We start from the raw sequence: 16,478 nt of genomic DNA on the forward strand, positions 1-16,478 counted from the left end.
CTGTTGACTTCAGCAGAATTGGCCAAGCGATAGGGAGAAGGTCGATGTCAACTGCGAGGGCCTGCACAGCCCAGGCGCTGCACCAACCTCCCACCGACTCCCCAGCTGAGGTTCCCTCATCCTCCATTTTTCAAAGCATTTGCTCTTATTCTGACTGCTGGGCCACAACTCATGACTGAATGTTGATTTTACTGCTATCCTTTATCAGACAAAACCCAAAGTCCCTGGCTGCTCTGCCTGAAAGACAGAAACAAACTGCTCAAGATAAAAGTCGTTCCGCTGAGACAGTCCTTTAGCGTTCTTTGCCATCTCCATCCTTGCACAACCCCAACTATTGCCTTAGAATTTCCAGGCTCCCCAAAATCTCCCAGAGTTAGAGAATTTCTCCACGCATGAGAAATGCCCCATCCCGAGGGCTGATGGTCCCCTGGGCCTGACGCACGAGGCAGCAGCAACCCCTCAGGACAGGGCCCGACCTGTGGGAAAGCACAACATCAATGAACCCCCAAATTTGGTGATATTTAGTACCCAAACCAGCTGTAGCACATTGCCCTGTGCGGCGAGCTGCCACGACGACCCTCAGTGAACATCTTTTGGCTGTGAGCTCCAGAGACGCATCTCTAACAGCGAGAAGTTTGTTTGGGTGGACTTTTAATCTCCCTTCCCTCCCACAGGCAACGAGACACCAATTATTTCCACTCGAGCGAGTGGTTCCTGTTCGGCAGCTTTGGATTATCCCTGACCTGTGCACAAGCCCTGATATCCATCATCAAATTGAAAGTTAACCATGGCTCGGTAGGTAATCAAGCTTTACGTACTGGCTCTGTCGCTGAGGATGACTGTAGATAGTTGCTGAGCAGTTGCTAAGGAGAGGATCAAGGGGAATTGTTTGAAGGAATATCTGCAGCCTCATTCTTTGGTCTACCTGGCACACTAAGACCTGAAATGAACATCTAATCAAGATGTTTCTACAAACAATGCCAATTTGGCAGTGAAAACCCAAGTCCAGGCATCCTTTGGGGATTGACAACCACTGCAGAGCCGCAGGCTGGTGGCTCTGCTGTCCCTGTCACAGGACTCCAACTGACAGCAGTTACCAAGGCCCTTTGGGAAGACTGCGCTGGGTGTCACCTTCTCTGAAGAGGACCTGCTGCTTCCCTCTGGCTGGCATTAGCAGCAGAGCCCTCTGGTTCTCCAGCCCACACTTTGCCCCCTTGGACGCAGGAGGGACCGGCTTTCAGCCGCTGCTTTAACAGCTGCCTTTGCTGTGCTCCTTTTCTGTCTCCCTTCCTACCGCATCTGTCAGAATGGGCTTCTTCTCATTCCAGATGGAGCCCAAAGCCTCACAGTACACTGCCACCCCCACGTACCCATCCTAGGATATGTTGAAGAAATAACAATTAGCAAATAGGAACTCTACCCATAGTGCGTATCTGGCCAGGCTATAAAGCTGTAAGAGCTCATCCTACCGTCCCGAAGGCATAGACCAGCCGATACTTTGATCCCATATCTACCTCCTGTATGATCTGTCCTGAAGGTCAAATCATCGTTACCTTTGGAAGAGGATGGAAGTTGAGGAGAAGTGGGCAGTAAACGATCAATGGTTGGGAAAAAGCAGCCAAGCAAGTGGCAAAGGAAGAAGCCGAGTTGTCCCAAGGCCAGCTCAGCCCAAGGAGCTTCAGGATGCCAAGCCCTGGCCAGGTGAGCTCACAAGCAGCAGGCGGGTGCTGCATCACTGCCCCTTTGTGACAGGGTCACCCCCGCACACATGGGGACACACTGCGGCCCTGCAGCCGCCACAGCCCGGGCGCCTCCTGGGGCCACCAGCCGGCAGCTGTTGGGCTGCCCCAGGCACTGCTGGCCAAGGGCTGGCCACAGGCTGACTCTGAACAAGCGCTACCAGAGAACCACCTTGAGCAACTGCTCTGGGTGGACCTTGGGTGGCCACCAGGCCCCCACCCAGCTGCTCTCCCACCCTGCAGCTCCAAAAAGCCTTTTCTGGGTGGCTTTTTAGCATCCGGTTTAACCCTTCAACCTGCCTGGACAGCAGTGACTGTTTCTTCTGCCCCAACGAGGCAGCTGGTTGCTATTCCTGCCCACCTTGAGCTCGCCAGTTGGGCCCCTGCACCGCCTGGGTCCTCTAGTCTTCCCCACTCTTGCTCGGGGCAGTGAGTTCCTCCTGCTCAGCTCAGGGCAAAAATGAAATTCCAAGGGAATAGTTAGTGGTGTGCGATGATCAGTATGGCGAGGAAGGCTAAAGGATTGTCTCAGAGGAAGGATTTTTATCTTGAGCAGTTTGTTTCTGTCTTTCAGGCAGAACAGCCAGGGACTTTGGGTTTTGTCTGATGAAGGATAGCACTAAAATGTACATTCAGCCATTCAGCTGAGGAGGAAGTGGGAGCATCTCTGCTGTAGAAGCTCTGGGGAGACATGGAGATGAACCTGTAGACACAGGACAAAGGTTTCTCTAACACTTTTCTTCCACAGTCACCCCTGGGATTCTAGGGATTGAAAATTTTTCATTTTCACAGCAGTGTTTGGCTGTTCAGATTCTTTCCCTTCTTTTCTTGACCGCCTTCCCCCCTGGTAGCATTAGAGGGAAGGAGATGGCTCAGTTCTGGCAGGACAGTGACCAAATAATAACCGGTGGTGTTCTCGGCTGCATCCTCCATGAGAAATGGGCATTTGTAGGTGTCGCACTTCATCTGCTCAAAGCCCCATCCAACCTGGTCTTGAACACATCCAGGAATGGGGCCTCCAAAACTTCTGTGGGGAACGTGTTCTTTTCTTGGCTGCTCTTGATCCACTCTCCGCTCAACCTCGGTTTGTGCTTGGGATGATGTCCTCTTGCAACTTGAAGTTTCAAACACTTTTGGTGGTGTTATCCTCCTTGCTTGGATTTGCCTTGTTCTAATATACTGATCTCTGGGGGATATTTTGTACTGCCTTCATGTTCAAAGGCAAGGGATGATAAAATTGGGGTGGTATGCAGTCCTATCATTCTACTGAATGTGAGAGAGTCTCTCTCATTCTATCTTTAGCACAATCTTTAGGTGTGTTTATTTGATGTTTTTTTCACCTCTCTAAAATATTTTTTGCATGGTTATGCCTTGTGGAAGGTGAACCTCATTGGTGGCAGATTGTACTTGGCACACAGTTGAGGAGTGGTTTATTTTAATGGAGAATCTGATCATTTACTTTTGTTTGTTCAAAAACAAGACAATCCCTGTTTGCCTGTGTGCAGCAGGTCTCTGAGGAAAGCAGGTGGGAGCTGGTGCAAAGGAGCTGGAACATCCAGCTGCAGACTGCGGTGGAGAAGTGTGATGGAAGGAAAAGGGATGCAAGTCCCAGGTGGTCGATGAGAGCCATGGTGGGGTTGGGGAGGTGAGGAGCAAGGTTGGCCATCCTGTGTCAGACCTCAAGGGACAGCTTCTGCCAGCAGTCCAGATCTCCTTAGGAGAGACCCTGGATCCATATCAGTCAGAGAATGCTGCTGTCACCTCTTCTCTAAACTGAAACACAATAAACTACACCCTTGAAAATGAACAGCCTTTTTCATTAGAAGCTCTTTGAAATCTTTCACCATAAGAACACTAGGAAACGTCTCTAATTGACTGTAAAAGAGTAGAAAAGGAAGAGACGTGGTCTGTTCAGGCTTTCCTTCTTGCAATGAGCCCCATGGTGCATTTGGTGCTGAGCCCTTGAGCCTCAGGTTGCACAAAGCTCTCAGGAAGTCAAAGTGAGAAGAAAGAAAGTACCTTGAAGTATGAATGAGTCCCTCTGAGGGTAAACCCTGAGAAAGCCTCCCCAGGGGCTCGTTAGAGCAGCTGAGAGGAGGCCATGATTGCAGGCAGGCAAAGGTGCTGTGCAGGCAGCTGAGCTGCTGAGAAAGCCCTGGCTTTGTTTGATGGAGCAGAAAGGCCAAGCCCTGAGCCCCAGGCCCTGGCAAGGCAGATCCTGTCCCTCCCGCATGGCTCAGGGCTCTTCCTGGGGCAGTGGCATCTGGGGGGTGTGATGCTGAGTGAAGGACACCGGTGGGACAGTGCCCAGCCTTGCTGGGGGTGTGCAAGGAGGCCAGGAGGCCCCCCCAGTGCCTTAGGACAACATGTCTCCTCACAGGCCTTGGTGGCAGAGACCACTGCTGTGCCCCAGGGGACAAAGACTTGCGTTCTCTTGGTGACTTCCAGCCTTGCCAGTGCCCTTTGCCATCTTCACCGCAGCTTGTCCTACACAGACCCACAGCTACTGGGTCTGGCGGGGATGGAGTGAACTTTCCCCATAGCAGCCCATACCCTGCTGTGCATTCTACTCGTGCCTGGAACAGTGTTGATTCCGCACCAATGTTTTGGCTATTGCTGAGCAGTGTTTGCACCGCGTGAAGGCTGTCTCTCCAACCCCCTCTAAAGGTAGTACACTCGGGGTGGGCAAGTGGTTGGGATGGACCACAGATGGGACGGCTTACCTGAACTGACCAAAGGGATATTCCTTGCCATATGACATCATGCTCAGCAAGAAAAACCGAGAGAAAAGAGAGGGAAGGGGGTGACATTCATTATTAAGACATTTGTTTTCCAAAGAGACTGCTACATGTATAGGATCGTTGCCTCCCAGGAGGTAGCTGATTTTGTCTGCTGACAGGAACTAGAGGAAACAATCTCATCTGGTTTTGCTTTGCTTCTGCCTGTGGCCTTTGCTTTTCACTTTATTTTTCTTTTATCCTTTTCCCCACAAACACTCTCCCCCTCTGTTAAGTTACCTTTATCTTTACTCATGGGTATTTTCACCTTCTTTTCTCACTTATTCATGCTGAGGAGGAGGAGTGAGGACCTCCCATGGCTTGGTGGGCACCTGATGGCCAGCCATGCATAACCCACCAGTCATCCTTCCCAACTCTCCTGCTACCAACAGTGCTAACTGGGTGAGATTCCTCAAGGGCTCCCCACAACTTGGCATCATCCACAAATGAGCTGAAAGTGAATTTTCTCGCACTGTAGAGAGAGATGATACAAACATTCCACAGTGGTGGTCAAGGGTTAGTCAATGAGGGACGCCATTAGTAATTGGCTGCCAGGAGGACTTTGTACCAGAGATGACATTTTAACATTATTGTTCAGACCGCTTCCCACCCAAGCACGGTGAGAGGAGCAGCTGGAGAAAGTCTTCACCTGGGCAGGAGAGCTTTCCCAGGGTGGAACTTCTGATGCACACATGGGACACCAGCACTAATAGGAAGGAAAAGACTGGGTCTAAAAAGAAGGTTATGAAACCTAAAAAGAAGGTTATGAGTCTCCGAGGAGACCAGCTCCAGTGCAGGTAAGGCCTCACTGGGGAAGGGGATCGCGGCGGGTAAGGCCGGCAAAAAGGCTCTTTTGAGGGCTTTCGTGGCTGGGAAAAGCGGCTGCCTCGTGGCGGAACCGGCAGCTCGGGGGTGGGCTGCTGACATGGCGGGGGCGGAGACAACGACTCACGCGGCAGTTCTAAACGGACTGTCCCGGATCGCAGCGGCCGGCCACTGCGCACCCAGCACGCAGGCAGCTGGGTGGTGTCACACCGGCGAGAGCAGTCGTATAGGACGAAGCTCCTTGAACAGTAAGTTACTGGAAGCCTCTCGACCTGACCAGGACGTCATGGTAAGAACTCGGCAGAAGGCCCTGGCATCCCTGAGCTCTGCACCGAGCAGCTCCGATGTGGCCACCCAGCCAGAGCTTGCGTGGGAACATGCTGCCACCCAGGTGTCAGGCTGCAGGGTGTGCCCTGCTCTTGCGCCGGTGTTGAATGGTAGTGGTGAGCAGACCTGTGGGAGGTGTGCCCAGGTAGAGGAACTCCTTCACCTCGTGATGGAGCTCCGTGAGGAGGTAAGTCGTCTGAGAAGTATAAGGGATTGTGAACAGGAGATAGATACCTGGAGTCGCATCCTGCCTTCCCTGAAAGAAGCACCTCAGGCAGACAGAGCTCCACATAGAGAGCACTCCCCACCCTCTAGCAGCGTGGCTGAATGTGGAGATTCAGAGGACAGGGGCCGGTGGCAACAAGTCCCTGTCCGGCGTGGCAGGCGTGCCACCCAGGTGACCCCCACACCATCCCAGGTGCCCTTGCAGAACGGATACGATGTTCTGCAAAGGGAACTGGAGGATGACAAGGACAACAGCTTGCTGAACTTGGAGCTGTCACCGAGGCCAAGACGGATTACGCCTCATATAACAACATCCTCAGCTATGAAAGAAAGACGGGCCCTTGTAGTAGGGGACTCGATTCTGAAGGGAGCGGAAGGTCCCATATGTCGACCAGACCCAATCTGTAGGGAGGTCTGCTGTCTCCCTGAGGCCAAAGTTAAGGATGTCCGGAAGAAACTCCCTACCCTAGTTAGGCCTACTGACTACTACCCTTTATGGATTTTTCAGGTAGGCAATGATGAAATTTCAGGAAGAAGCCTGAGGGCAATGAAGAAAGACTTGAGGGCCCTGGGACGGCTGGTGAGGGGATCAGGAGCACAAGTAGTGTTTGCTTCTGTGCCAGCAGGTGCGAGGATTGATGAGAAGATTAACAGGAAATGCCAGCTGATCAATGCCTGGCTCAGAGACTGGTGTCATCGGCAGGACTTTGGGTTCTTTGGTCAGGGGCTGCTGTTCAGGACACCGGGCCTGCTGGCAAGAGACGGCAAAAGCCTGTCTCAGAGGGGGAAAAGGGTTTTAGGGCCGGAGTTGGCGGGGCTCATTGACAGAGCTTTAAACTAGATTCGAAGGGGGATGGGGATAGATCCAAGCTTGCTAGCAAAAAGCCTGAAAGCGGCATGCTGGCACTTGACTTGGAAAAGATAGGGGGCATAACCAGGCTCCTTAGGAATAAGTCTGGGGGTGGCAGAATTTCGGCTCCCACCAGTGAAAAGGAGAAAGGACCGATAGCCCAGCTGAAGTGCTTATACACTAATGCACGTAGCATGGGTAACAAACAGGAGGAGCTGGAAGCCATTGTGCAGCAGGAGAATTATGATGTAGTCGCCATCACAGAAACGTGGTGGGGTGACTCACGTAGCTGTAGTGCTGCCATGGATGCCTATAGGCTCTTCAGGAAGGATAGGCAAGCAAGGCGAGGCGGGGGTGTGGCCCTGTATGTCAGGGAGTGCTATGGATGCTTTGAACTTAATGATGGTGATAATGAGACTGAGTGTTTATGGGTAAGAATCAGGGGCAGGGCTAACAAGGCAGATATCATAGTAGGAGTCTGTTATAGACGGCCCAGCCAGGATGAGGAGGCAGATGAAATATTCTATAAACGGCTGGGAGAAGTCTCAAGATCACGTGCTCTTGTCCTGGTGGGGGACTTCAATTTGCCAGACATCTGCTGGGAATACAATACAGCAGGGAGGGAACAGTCTAGAAGGTTCCTGGAATGTGCTGGGGTTAACTTTCTGACACAGCTAGTGAGAGAGCCAACTAGGGAAGGTGCCCTGCTGGATCTGTGGTTTTTAAATAGGGAAGGTCTTGTGGGGAATGTGAAGGTTGGAGGCTGTCTTGGGAACAGTGACCATGAAATGATAGAGTTTTCAATTCTGCGAGAAGCAAGGAGAGGGGTCAGCAGAACTGCTACCTTGGACTTCCGGAGGGCGGACTTTGGGCTTTTCAGGAGCCTGGTTGACAAAGTCCCCTGGGAGGCAGTCCTCCAGGGCAAAGGAGCCCAGGCAGCCTGGATGTTTTTCAAGAAGGAAGTCTTAAAGGCGCAGGAGCAGGCTGTCCCCATGTGCCAGAAGACAAGCCGTTGGGGAAAAAGGCCGGCCTGGCTAAACAGGGAGCTAGTGTTACAACTTAGGGGAAAAAAAGAGGATTTATGGCCTCTGGAAGGAAGGGCAGGCCACTCAAGACGACTACAAAGAGGTAGTTAAGCTATGTAGGGAAAAAATCAGGAAGGCCAAAGCCCAGCTGGAGCTAAACCTGGCTTCTGTTGTCAAGGACAACAAAAAAAGCTTCTATAAATATATTAGCAATAGGAAGAGGACTAAGGATTATCTCTGTCCTCTAGTAGATAGGGCCGGCAACATAGTGACCAAGGATGAGGAAAAGGCTGAGGCACTTAATGCCGTCTTTGCCTCAGTCTTCAGCAGTAGGACCAGTTGTTCCCTGAGCACCCAGACCCCTGAACTAGAAGACAGGGATGGGGAGCAGAATGAAGCCCCTGTAATCCAAAGGGAAATGGTGAGGGACCTGCTTCAGCACCTGGAGGTGCACAAATCTATGGGGCCGGATGGGATCCACCCAAGGGTACTGAAGGAGCTGGCGGAAGTGCTCGCCAGGCCACTTGGTATCATTTATGAGCAGTCCTGGGCAACCGGGGAGGTCCCAGCTGAGTGGAGGTTAGCAAATGTGACACCCATCCACAAGAAGGGCCGGAAGGAGGATCCGGGGAACTACAGGCCAGTCAGTCTGACCTCGGTGCCTGGGAAGGTCATGGAACAGATCCTCCTCAGTGCCATTACAAGGCACATGCAGGAGAACAGGGTGATCAGGCCCAGTCAGCATGGGTTTGTGAAGGGCAGGTCATGCCTATCAAACCTAATATCCTTCTATGATAAGGTGACCCACTTAGTGGATGAGGGAAAAGCTGTGGATGTTATCTACTTGGATTTTTGCAAAGCTTTTGACACCGTTTCCCACAGCATTCTCCTGGAGAAACTGGCTGCTCATGGCCTGGACAGGTGTACTCTTCGCTGGGTAAAAAACTGGCTGGATGGCCGTGCCCAGAGAGTGGTGGTAAATGGAGTTAAATCCAGTTGGTGTCCGGTCACAAGTGGTGTCCCCCAGGGCTCGGTGCTGGGGCCGGTTCTCTTTAATATCTTTATCAATGATCTGGATGAAGGGATCGAATGCACCCTCAGTAAGTTCTCAGATGACACTAAACTAGGCGGGTGTGTTGATCTGCTGGAGGGAAGGTTGGCTCCGCAGAGGGATCTGGACAGGCTGGACCGATGGGCTGAGGCCAGTGGTGTGAGGTTCAACAAGGCCAAGTGCCGGGTCCTGCACTTGGGTCACAACAACCCCATGCAGCGCTACAGGCTTGGGGCAGAGTGGCTGGAGAGCTGCCCGGCAGAAAAGGACCTGGGGGTGTTGGTGGACAGCCGGCTGAATATGAGCCAGCAGTGTGCCCAGGTGGCCAAGAAGGCCAACAGCATCCTGGCCTGTATCAGGAATAGTGTGGTGAGCAGGACTAGGGAAGTGATCATCCCCCTGTACTGGGCACTGGTGAGGCCCCATCTCGAGTACTGCCTTCAGTTTTGGGCCCCTCGCTACAAGAGGGACATTGAGGTGTTGGAGCGTGTCCAGAGAAGGGCTACAAAGCTGGTGAGGGGCCTGGAGGACAAACCTTATGAAGAACGACTGAGGGAGCTGGGGCTGTTTAGCTTGGAGAAGAGGAGGCTGAGGGGAGACCTTCTCACCCTCTACAACTACCTGAAAGGAGGTTGTAGAGAGATGGGGGCTGACCTCTTCTCCCTGGTGACAAGTGATAGGACGAGGGGAAACGGGTTCAAGTTACGTCAGGGGAGGTTTAGATTAGATATTAGGAGACATTTTTTCACTGAAAGGGTTATTAAACATTGGAATAGGCTGCCCAGGGAGGTGGTGGATTCACCACCCCTGGAGGTATTTAAAAAAAGGGTAGAGGTGTTACTTAGGGACATGGTTTAGAAGTGGCTCTTGTCAGGGTAGGCTAAAGGTTGGACTCGATGATCTTAAAGGTCCCTTCCAACCTCAACAATTCTATGATTCTATGATTCTATGATTCTATGTATTCAAATGCCATGAGTGTCATGCTTTCACTGCAGGGGCGTTCCAGCATTGGGGCAAAACAACAGAAGAAGTGGTCCGGTACATCAGGGACACAAAATGTATCTGGAAAAAGAACAAAATGACACCTGTAGATGACAGAAATCCCCCTAGCCAAGGTGCAGCCTTCTTCTGGAGACAGCCCTTCCATTTCCTGAGCCTTGCCGAGAGCAGGGGGTGGCATACAGCCCAGTACTCATCGTAGGATGTGGCCACCAGCAGGAAACACTCCGTACGTGCCGAAGGTGCGGGAAGTAGCACAAATATTGCTGCGAGCAGAGATTGTGCTGTCCCCAGTCAGGGGACAGTCAGGGTGGTGCCGCTGGAGCAGGTTTCACAGTTTTCCAGGAGCATCCCCATGATGAGGAGGGTGCTCCCAACCACAGTCACGGGGCAGGTCGTGAGGAAGAGAGGAGGAAGAGATGGGAGGACAACTCTGAGTGAGACCATTTGTTTCTCTGTCTGGTGCTTAAAAAATATTGTGATCGACATTGAGAGAGGTGAAACGTGGAGGGGTGTGTGCCTCTGGCTGCATTCCTACTGCCTAGACGTGCTCTGTGCTTTGTGAGAGGTGAGAAATGCCATCTTCTGGAGGGCAATGCCGCTCACGCCTGCAGAACCCTTTCTGACTGCACAGGGGAGATGCCCCACAGAGGTGCTTCTGTCACACCGTGTAATCAAAGGGACAGGCCATGAAGAGAGGGGAGGGTGAGGTAGCACACAGGCTGTTCCTGGAGGCACACCCAGCACTGTCAGAGCTCTGGCAGGGCTGTTCAGAGACACGAGTCCTTCCCTGGCACGGGCAGAGGCCCTGCAGGAGACTCCCTGGCCTCCTGTTGCCACTCCCAGAGGCTGGCAGCCCCTCAGCCCCGCGCTGTGTCTCCCTGCTCGGCACCTCTCTGAGATGCCCCACGGCGTGAGGAACGGACACAGGGACCTGGGGTCAAGGAAGCCCATCCCAGTGCTGCATTCAGGGGGTTTCCCTGGGGACGTTACTCTCCAAATGAAGTGACCTCCAGATGTGTCTGTCCCACAGGCCTTCAAGGAACCCCCAGGAATAGCTGATGGTGTCTGTGCTCTCTCAGGTTCATCTCCCCACACGCACATGATGTGCATGCTTACATCTCATTCCTACAATACAAACATGAACTTCTTTGGAGGGACAACCAACCTCCCCAAGCTGGGACGAGAGGCCAGTGCTAGAAATGGTGGTTGTTACTGGAGAGGTGTGTGAGGATTGCCCTGGGGCATCTTACCCCTGGTGTCCAGCACACACAGGGACAGAGAAGAACCTGCTCTGCCGGCCCTTCATGTCTTTCCCAGGAGCCCTGGCTGAGTGAGGAAGCTGCCGCTTGTCCCCAGCCTGCACACTCACACAGTTAAGCTGCACACGGGTGTTTTCCCTTGCAGGGCACTTTCCTGGGCATTTTCTTGACAGCAACTTTGGAAGAAGGCCTGAGCCTTCAGGCACTGCCCTGAGGCAATGCCATGGTGTGATGGAGGAGCTGTTGGGGAGGCCAGCTCTGCCAGAGAAGCACCCGGTGCCTGTCCCTGCCTGAGGGGACAGCACACAGCAGGAGTATGAGCTGCCAGAGCACTCGGTCCTTACAGCAGCGCCAGCGCTCAGCAGGAGAGTGTGGAAACAGAGAATAAGCCTGAAAAGAAGGCGGCTGGTGCTCCCTGACAGTGCTGCTGTGCTGAGACACTTTCCCCTCCACCTCTGCTCACAGGCATAGCCCTGCAGCTCCAGAGTGAGTTCCAGAGGGAAGATCTTGGGCAAACAAGTCACTAGAAGGTTCTTTATTTTGCTTAAATACACAGAGAGCACAGGTCCTCTTTTACAATGTCTGTGGGATTCACAAATTAAGACAGATGCATAATTAGCAAGTGCAAAAATGATGAGAATTCTTTGTGGACAGCATTATACAAAGAAAAACAATGACACAATCACAAACTCAAACAAAACCCAAGAAAAATTACAGAAGATGGGGTTGCCCTGTAACGAGGGACATTAGGAGTGATTTCCAAAACAGGACAGTTTACGGCTTCTGGTCATCAATTTCCACAGGGCGTCCTTGAGCTCCTGGTTCCTCATGCTGTAGATGAGGGGGTTCACTGCTGGAGGCACCACTGAGTACAGAACTGCCACCAACAGATCTAGGACTGGGGAAGAGACGGAGCGGGGTTTCAGGTAGGCAAATGCTGCAGTGCTGAGAAGCAGGGAGACCACGGCCAGGTGAGGGAGGCACGTGGAAAAGGTTTTGTGCCGTCCCTGCTCAGAGGGGATCCTCAGCACGGCCCTGAAGATCTGCACATAGGACAGCACGATGAAAATAAAACATCCAAAAACTAACAAAGCACTTAATATAAGAAGGCCAAGTTCCCTCAGGTAGGAGTGTGAGCAGGAGAGCTTGAGGATCTGGGGGATCTCACAGAAGAACTGGTCGACAGCATTGCCCTGGCAGAGGGGTAGGGAAAGTGTACTGGCCGTGTGCAGCAGAGCATAGAGAAACCCACTGCCCCAGGCAGCTGCTGCCATGTGGACACAAGCTCTGCTGCCCATCAGGGTCCCGTAGTGCAGGGGTTTGCAGATGGCAACGTAGCGGTCATAGGACATGACAGTGAGAAGGGCACAGTCTGCGGCAAGGAAGAAGACAAACAGAAAAAGCTGGGCAGCTCATCCTGTGTAGGAGATGGCCCTGTTGTCCCACAGGGAATTGACCATGGCTTTGGGGACAGTGATGGAGATGTAGCCAAGGTCGAGGAAGGCGAGGTTGAGGAGGAAGAAGTACATGGGGGTGTGGAGGCGGTGGTCACAGGCGATGGTGGTGATGATGAGGCCGTTGGCCAGGAGGGCAGCCAGGTAGATGCCCAGGAAGAGCCCAAAGTGCAAGAGCTGCAGCTCTCGTGTGTCTGCGAATGCCAGGAGGAGGAACTGGCTGATGGAGCTGCCGTTGGACATTTGTTCCGCTTTGGGCATGGGGGACTGTTGAAAGAGGGAAAGACCTTGGCAAGTTAAGGCAGACTTCTTTGACCCCATCTCATTCTGTTTCCAAAAAGATCTCCGCAAAAGGACTTCTCTTCCTTTGGAATAATTTCATTCAGCTCCTTTTTGTGAGATCAAGTTTGTGCTGCTGAGGGCACTTTCTTTGCAGGGGCAGAAGTCCTTCTCTTTCCCATTGCCTTTAGCCTGAACACTGCTGAGCCCTGAGGGACAAAAGGGCTCTCTGTGCCCCAGTGCAGAGTCAGGAGAGCTGCTCTGCACACCAGTGACCTGCTGGGCACCACCCAGCTGTCCTGTCCTTACACCTCTCTTTCTTGGACAATGGTCTCCCTGACAATGTACTTGAAGATGAAAATGGCCTTTTGTGGGTGTTAAAGTGTCCATTTTCAAAGTCGGTTTCTCCCATCTGGTTTCTCTTTCCCTGTGCAGCCGAGCAGAGAGGGATGCAGCCCGGTGGAGTGGCTCTCTGCTGCCTGGAGCTGCCCCTGCCAGGAGCTGCTTCTCTGTGCCCAGGTCTCCTCCCTGTCCCTGCTCCCACAGCCCATCCCACCCGCTGGGGGCTCAGCTCTGCCCTGCAGACCCCTCCTGGCAGCAGGGCACTGCCCAGGGCCATCTCCCTCTTTGTGGCTCCTCAGGAGGAGATGAGAGAAAGCCTGATGCTGGAAGCAAAGGTGCTGCTGGTGCTGTGTGTAGGGAGAGGAGGGGGTGAAGGCACTTTGTGAGCTTTCTGGCAGATCTGCTGATCCCTCAGTGTAATGGTTCTGCAGTCTCAGTGACTTACTGAAACTTGACAGCTGCTTTCCCTTTCTCCTCTAGAGTAACATGAGAGCACAGACCCTGGAAAGGTCTTCATCTTTCAGGTAGCCCTTGCTTTGACCTTTCTGTTGAAATGCTGCCTCTGCTGATGTCCTGGGAATGATCTGGAGCCGTTCAGCCGCCCTGATCCATATGGCACTCTCTTGAATGCAGTAGGACCCTTGTCTGACAGCGATCGTTCCTTCCAACTACAGCCTCTCCACACAGAAGCTCCATGTAGAGCTTCCTGGGCAGGCTGAGAGCTGACCCTGGCAAGTGGCAGAGTCCCTGCCCCGGCACAAAGCCCCCTGGGGTGCAGGGACCCGGCTCTGAAGGACAGCCCTGGGCACCCCTGCCTGCACACCCACTTTCACGACTCTTTACCTTTTCCAGGGAGAAGGCAGCTGTCATGCCCTGTGCCTCTGATGGTGCAGCAAGGAAGCCCTGATCTGGAGAATGTCCTCCTCCTCCACAGTAGAGAAGTTGGGAGAGTCCTCCTGAGAGATCCCAGAGGCTGTGGGATGTGCCAGCTTTTGGAGATCATTCCAGGAACCGCAGCTGCTTTCCTTTGTGAAGATTTCTCCCCCCATTAACTCTCAGCATCCTCCCCCTCCAGTCTACCTTTAATCTCTCTCTGCCTCCCTCCTCTCCTCTCCTCTCGGGTGCCTGCAGGCAGTGCCCTCAGCCCTGCTGCGCTTGGCAGAGGAGCTGCTCCTGGGCAGAGCTGTCTCTCTGCAGCGCTGCCCGCTTGCCATGAGCTCCCTCCATGCCAGGAGCCCAGCCCAGCTCAGCAGCAGAGGACCAGCCCAAGGCAGCCCTTTCTCTGTCCCCTTGGGGCTCCCTCCAGGTGTCCCTGGGGCTCCAGGGGAACCTGCTGGGAAACAGGATGAAGTCAGCACTGATGTTCCCTGCCTCAGCTGGGGACAGACACTTCTTTCCAGCAGCTGCATTTCTCAATCAGAGACAGACTGAGGTCCAAGAACAACTTTTTTTCTCTTCTTCTTTTTTTTCCATTTTTTTGTTTTTAATTAGACAGGACACCCAGACAATGCCAGGGAGGAATCTTCTTCACCTGTCTGAAGAAAAGGGATTCAGCTGAGTCAATGGAGGCCCCTCATCCTGGGCTTGTAGTCCTTGGGCTAAAAAAGGATTTAGCTCCATCCCAGGCACACCACAAACCCCCAGGAGGTGGGATTCCTTTTTGCATCAGTTCACATGTGCCCAAAATAGGCTCCTGCATGTGAGCTCCTTGTCTCAGCTCCTTTGCTAATGAGTGCAGATGGATGACAGGGGTCAGATGTTCAGACAGAGTCACCTGGGGACATATGAGGTGACCAAGATGCATGCTGGTCACTGCAAGCTCTAATGTTCATAGACACAGAGCAGCATCTGGGGACATCTTGGAGGCTGGTGGGAAATTCCTGTGGCCAACCTCAATGACAGAAGGTGCCCACATTCAGGACAAGGGAACTTGTAACTCTTCCTTATGTCCAGGGCAGCCCATAGAGGGATTCAGCTCACCAAATGGAGTCATGTGGCACAGGGACAACTGAGTCTTTCTGATCTCCATCAGCTGTATTTTCCACATGTCTCCCATACCCTTCATTGCCTAACCTAACTCAGGGCAGCTGAATCTTACTTTAATTGACACATTCAGGCCTGTGGTGCTCTGGGAGGTGCCAGGGCTCTCCAGCACAACTGCACACAGCTGACATGGACAGCACAGGTCCTGTACAGGAGCCCCGTCCCCATCCAGACTAGCTGTGGGACAGGCATCCCCCAGGGCATCTCAGACAGGGGCGCTGCCTTTGGGCCACTGACTGAATCCCACCACTGCAGTGATGCAAGGGCTGTCCCTTCTCTTTACGGTAGATGCCGGGCAGGGCATGAAAACCAAGCACATCACACCAGGGTCTCCACACGTGTTCCTTCACTCTCAGACTCTGCTGGTTCTTCTCTCCCCTATGGGTTTAACCATCCCCTTGATGATACAATCATGGATCAGGCCAGTGATTTTCACAGTGGGCCTGAATCACAGGATGTCCACGCTCAAGGACATTGTTATCATCATCTCTTCCTTCCTGAGATCAGCTTCACCTCCAGCACAGGCCCTCAGGGCTGCAGAGACACAACAGACAGCAAAGCCCTCTCCTGCTCACACTGCACAGCCCAGCTCTGTTTATCTCTGGCCCTTCAGAAAGCAGGTTTTGATTTCTTTGAGAGGACCTCCTTTCTTCTTCGCACGCCTATCTCCCATCCACTCAGCTCTGAAGCAAAGCCTTTGCACACTTGAGGTCTTGGGGCCTTGGAAGCAGGTTTCCCTTTGACAAATCTAGTCTCAGCCCAAATGTGACACAGCTGAGATGCTGCAGCCCGGACATGGGGAAACAGGAAAATGATGGGGAAGCTCCCTAGAAAAAAGGCAACATGCAAGAGGTGGATGGAGGGATTAAAATAAAAAGGAGGAATTCAGAAATACAGTTGGATTTAGAAAGGCAGAGCTCACGCAGAGCTAGAACACGTGCAAAGGAGTTCAAGGGCACAAGGATGAGCTGTTCCTCCTTCAGGAACAGTTAAAGAAGAAACAAAGATATTGTGTGGCCACTCTTGAATCTGCTAAATGTAGGCGTGGCTGGGTGTGAGGTACTCTTGGCCTCAGTCTTCACCAGCAAGGTGAAGAACACCACGTGAAATCCAGCAGTGATTGGTCAAACCTTGGTAGTCCATTGGACCTGATGGGATGAAGCCAAGGATGTTGAGAGACCAGGCTGATGTCAGAGCAGGGCTGCTCTGATCCGTTTTGGAAGGCCATCATGACTGGAGAAAGCAAAGAGCAACACTTGCACACATGTTCTCAAAAGAGC

The 16,478-nt window shown here is 52.8% G+C and overlaps 1 pseudogene; it reads right to left on the reverse strand.

Annotated features, from left to right (window-relative positions):
• Window positions 1-11,826: 11,826 nt before the first annotated feature.
• On the reverse strand, window positions 11,827-12,777 carry LOC141737389 (olfactory receptor 14J1-like; annotated as a pseudogene).
• Window positions 12,778-16,478: the final 3,701 nt, after the last annotated feature.

Source organism: Larus michahellis, unplaced genomic scaffold, assembly GCF_964199755.1.
Source record: "Larus michahellis unplaced genomic scaffold, bLarMic1.1 SCAFFOLD_117, whole genome shotgun sequence".
In the NCBI taxonomy this organism is placed as follows: Eukaryota; Metazoa; Chordata; class Aves; order Charadriiformes; family Laridae; genus Larus; species Larus michahellis.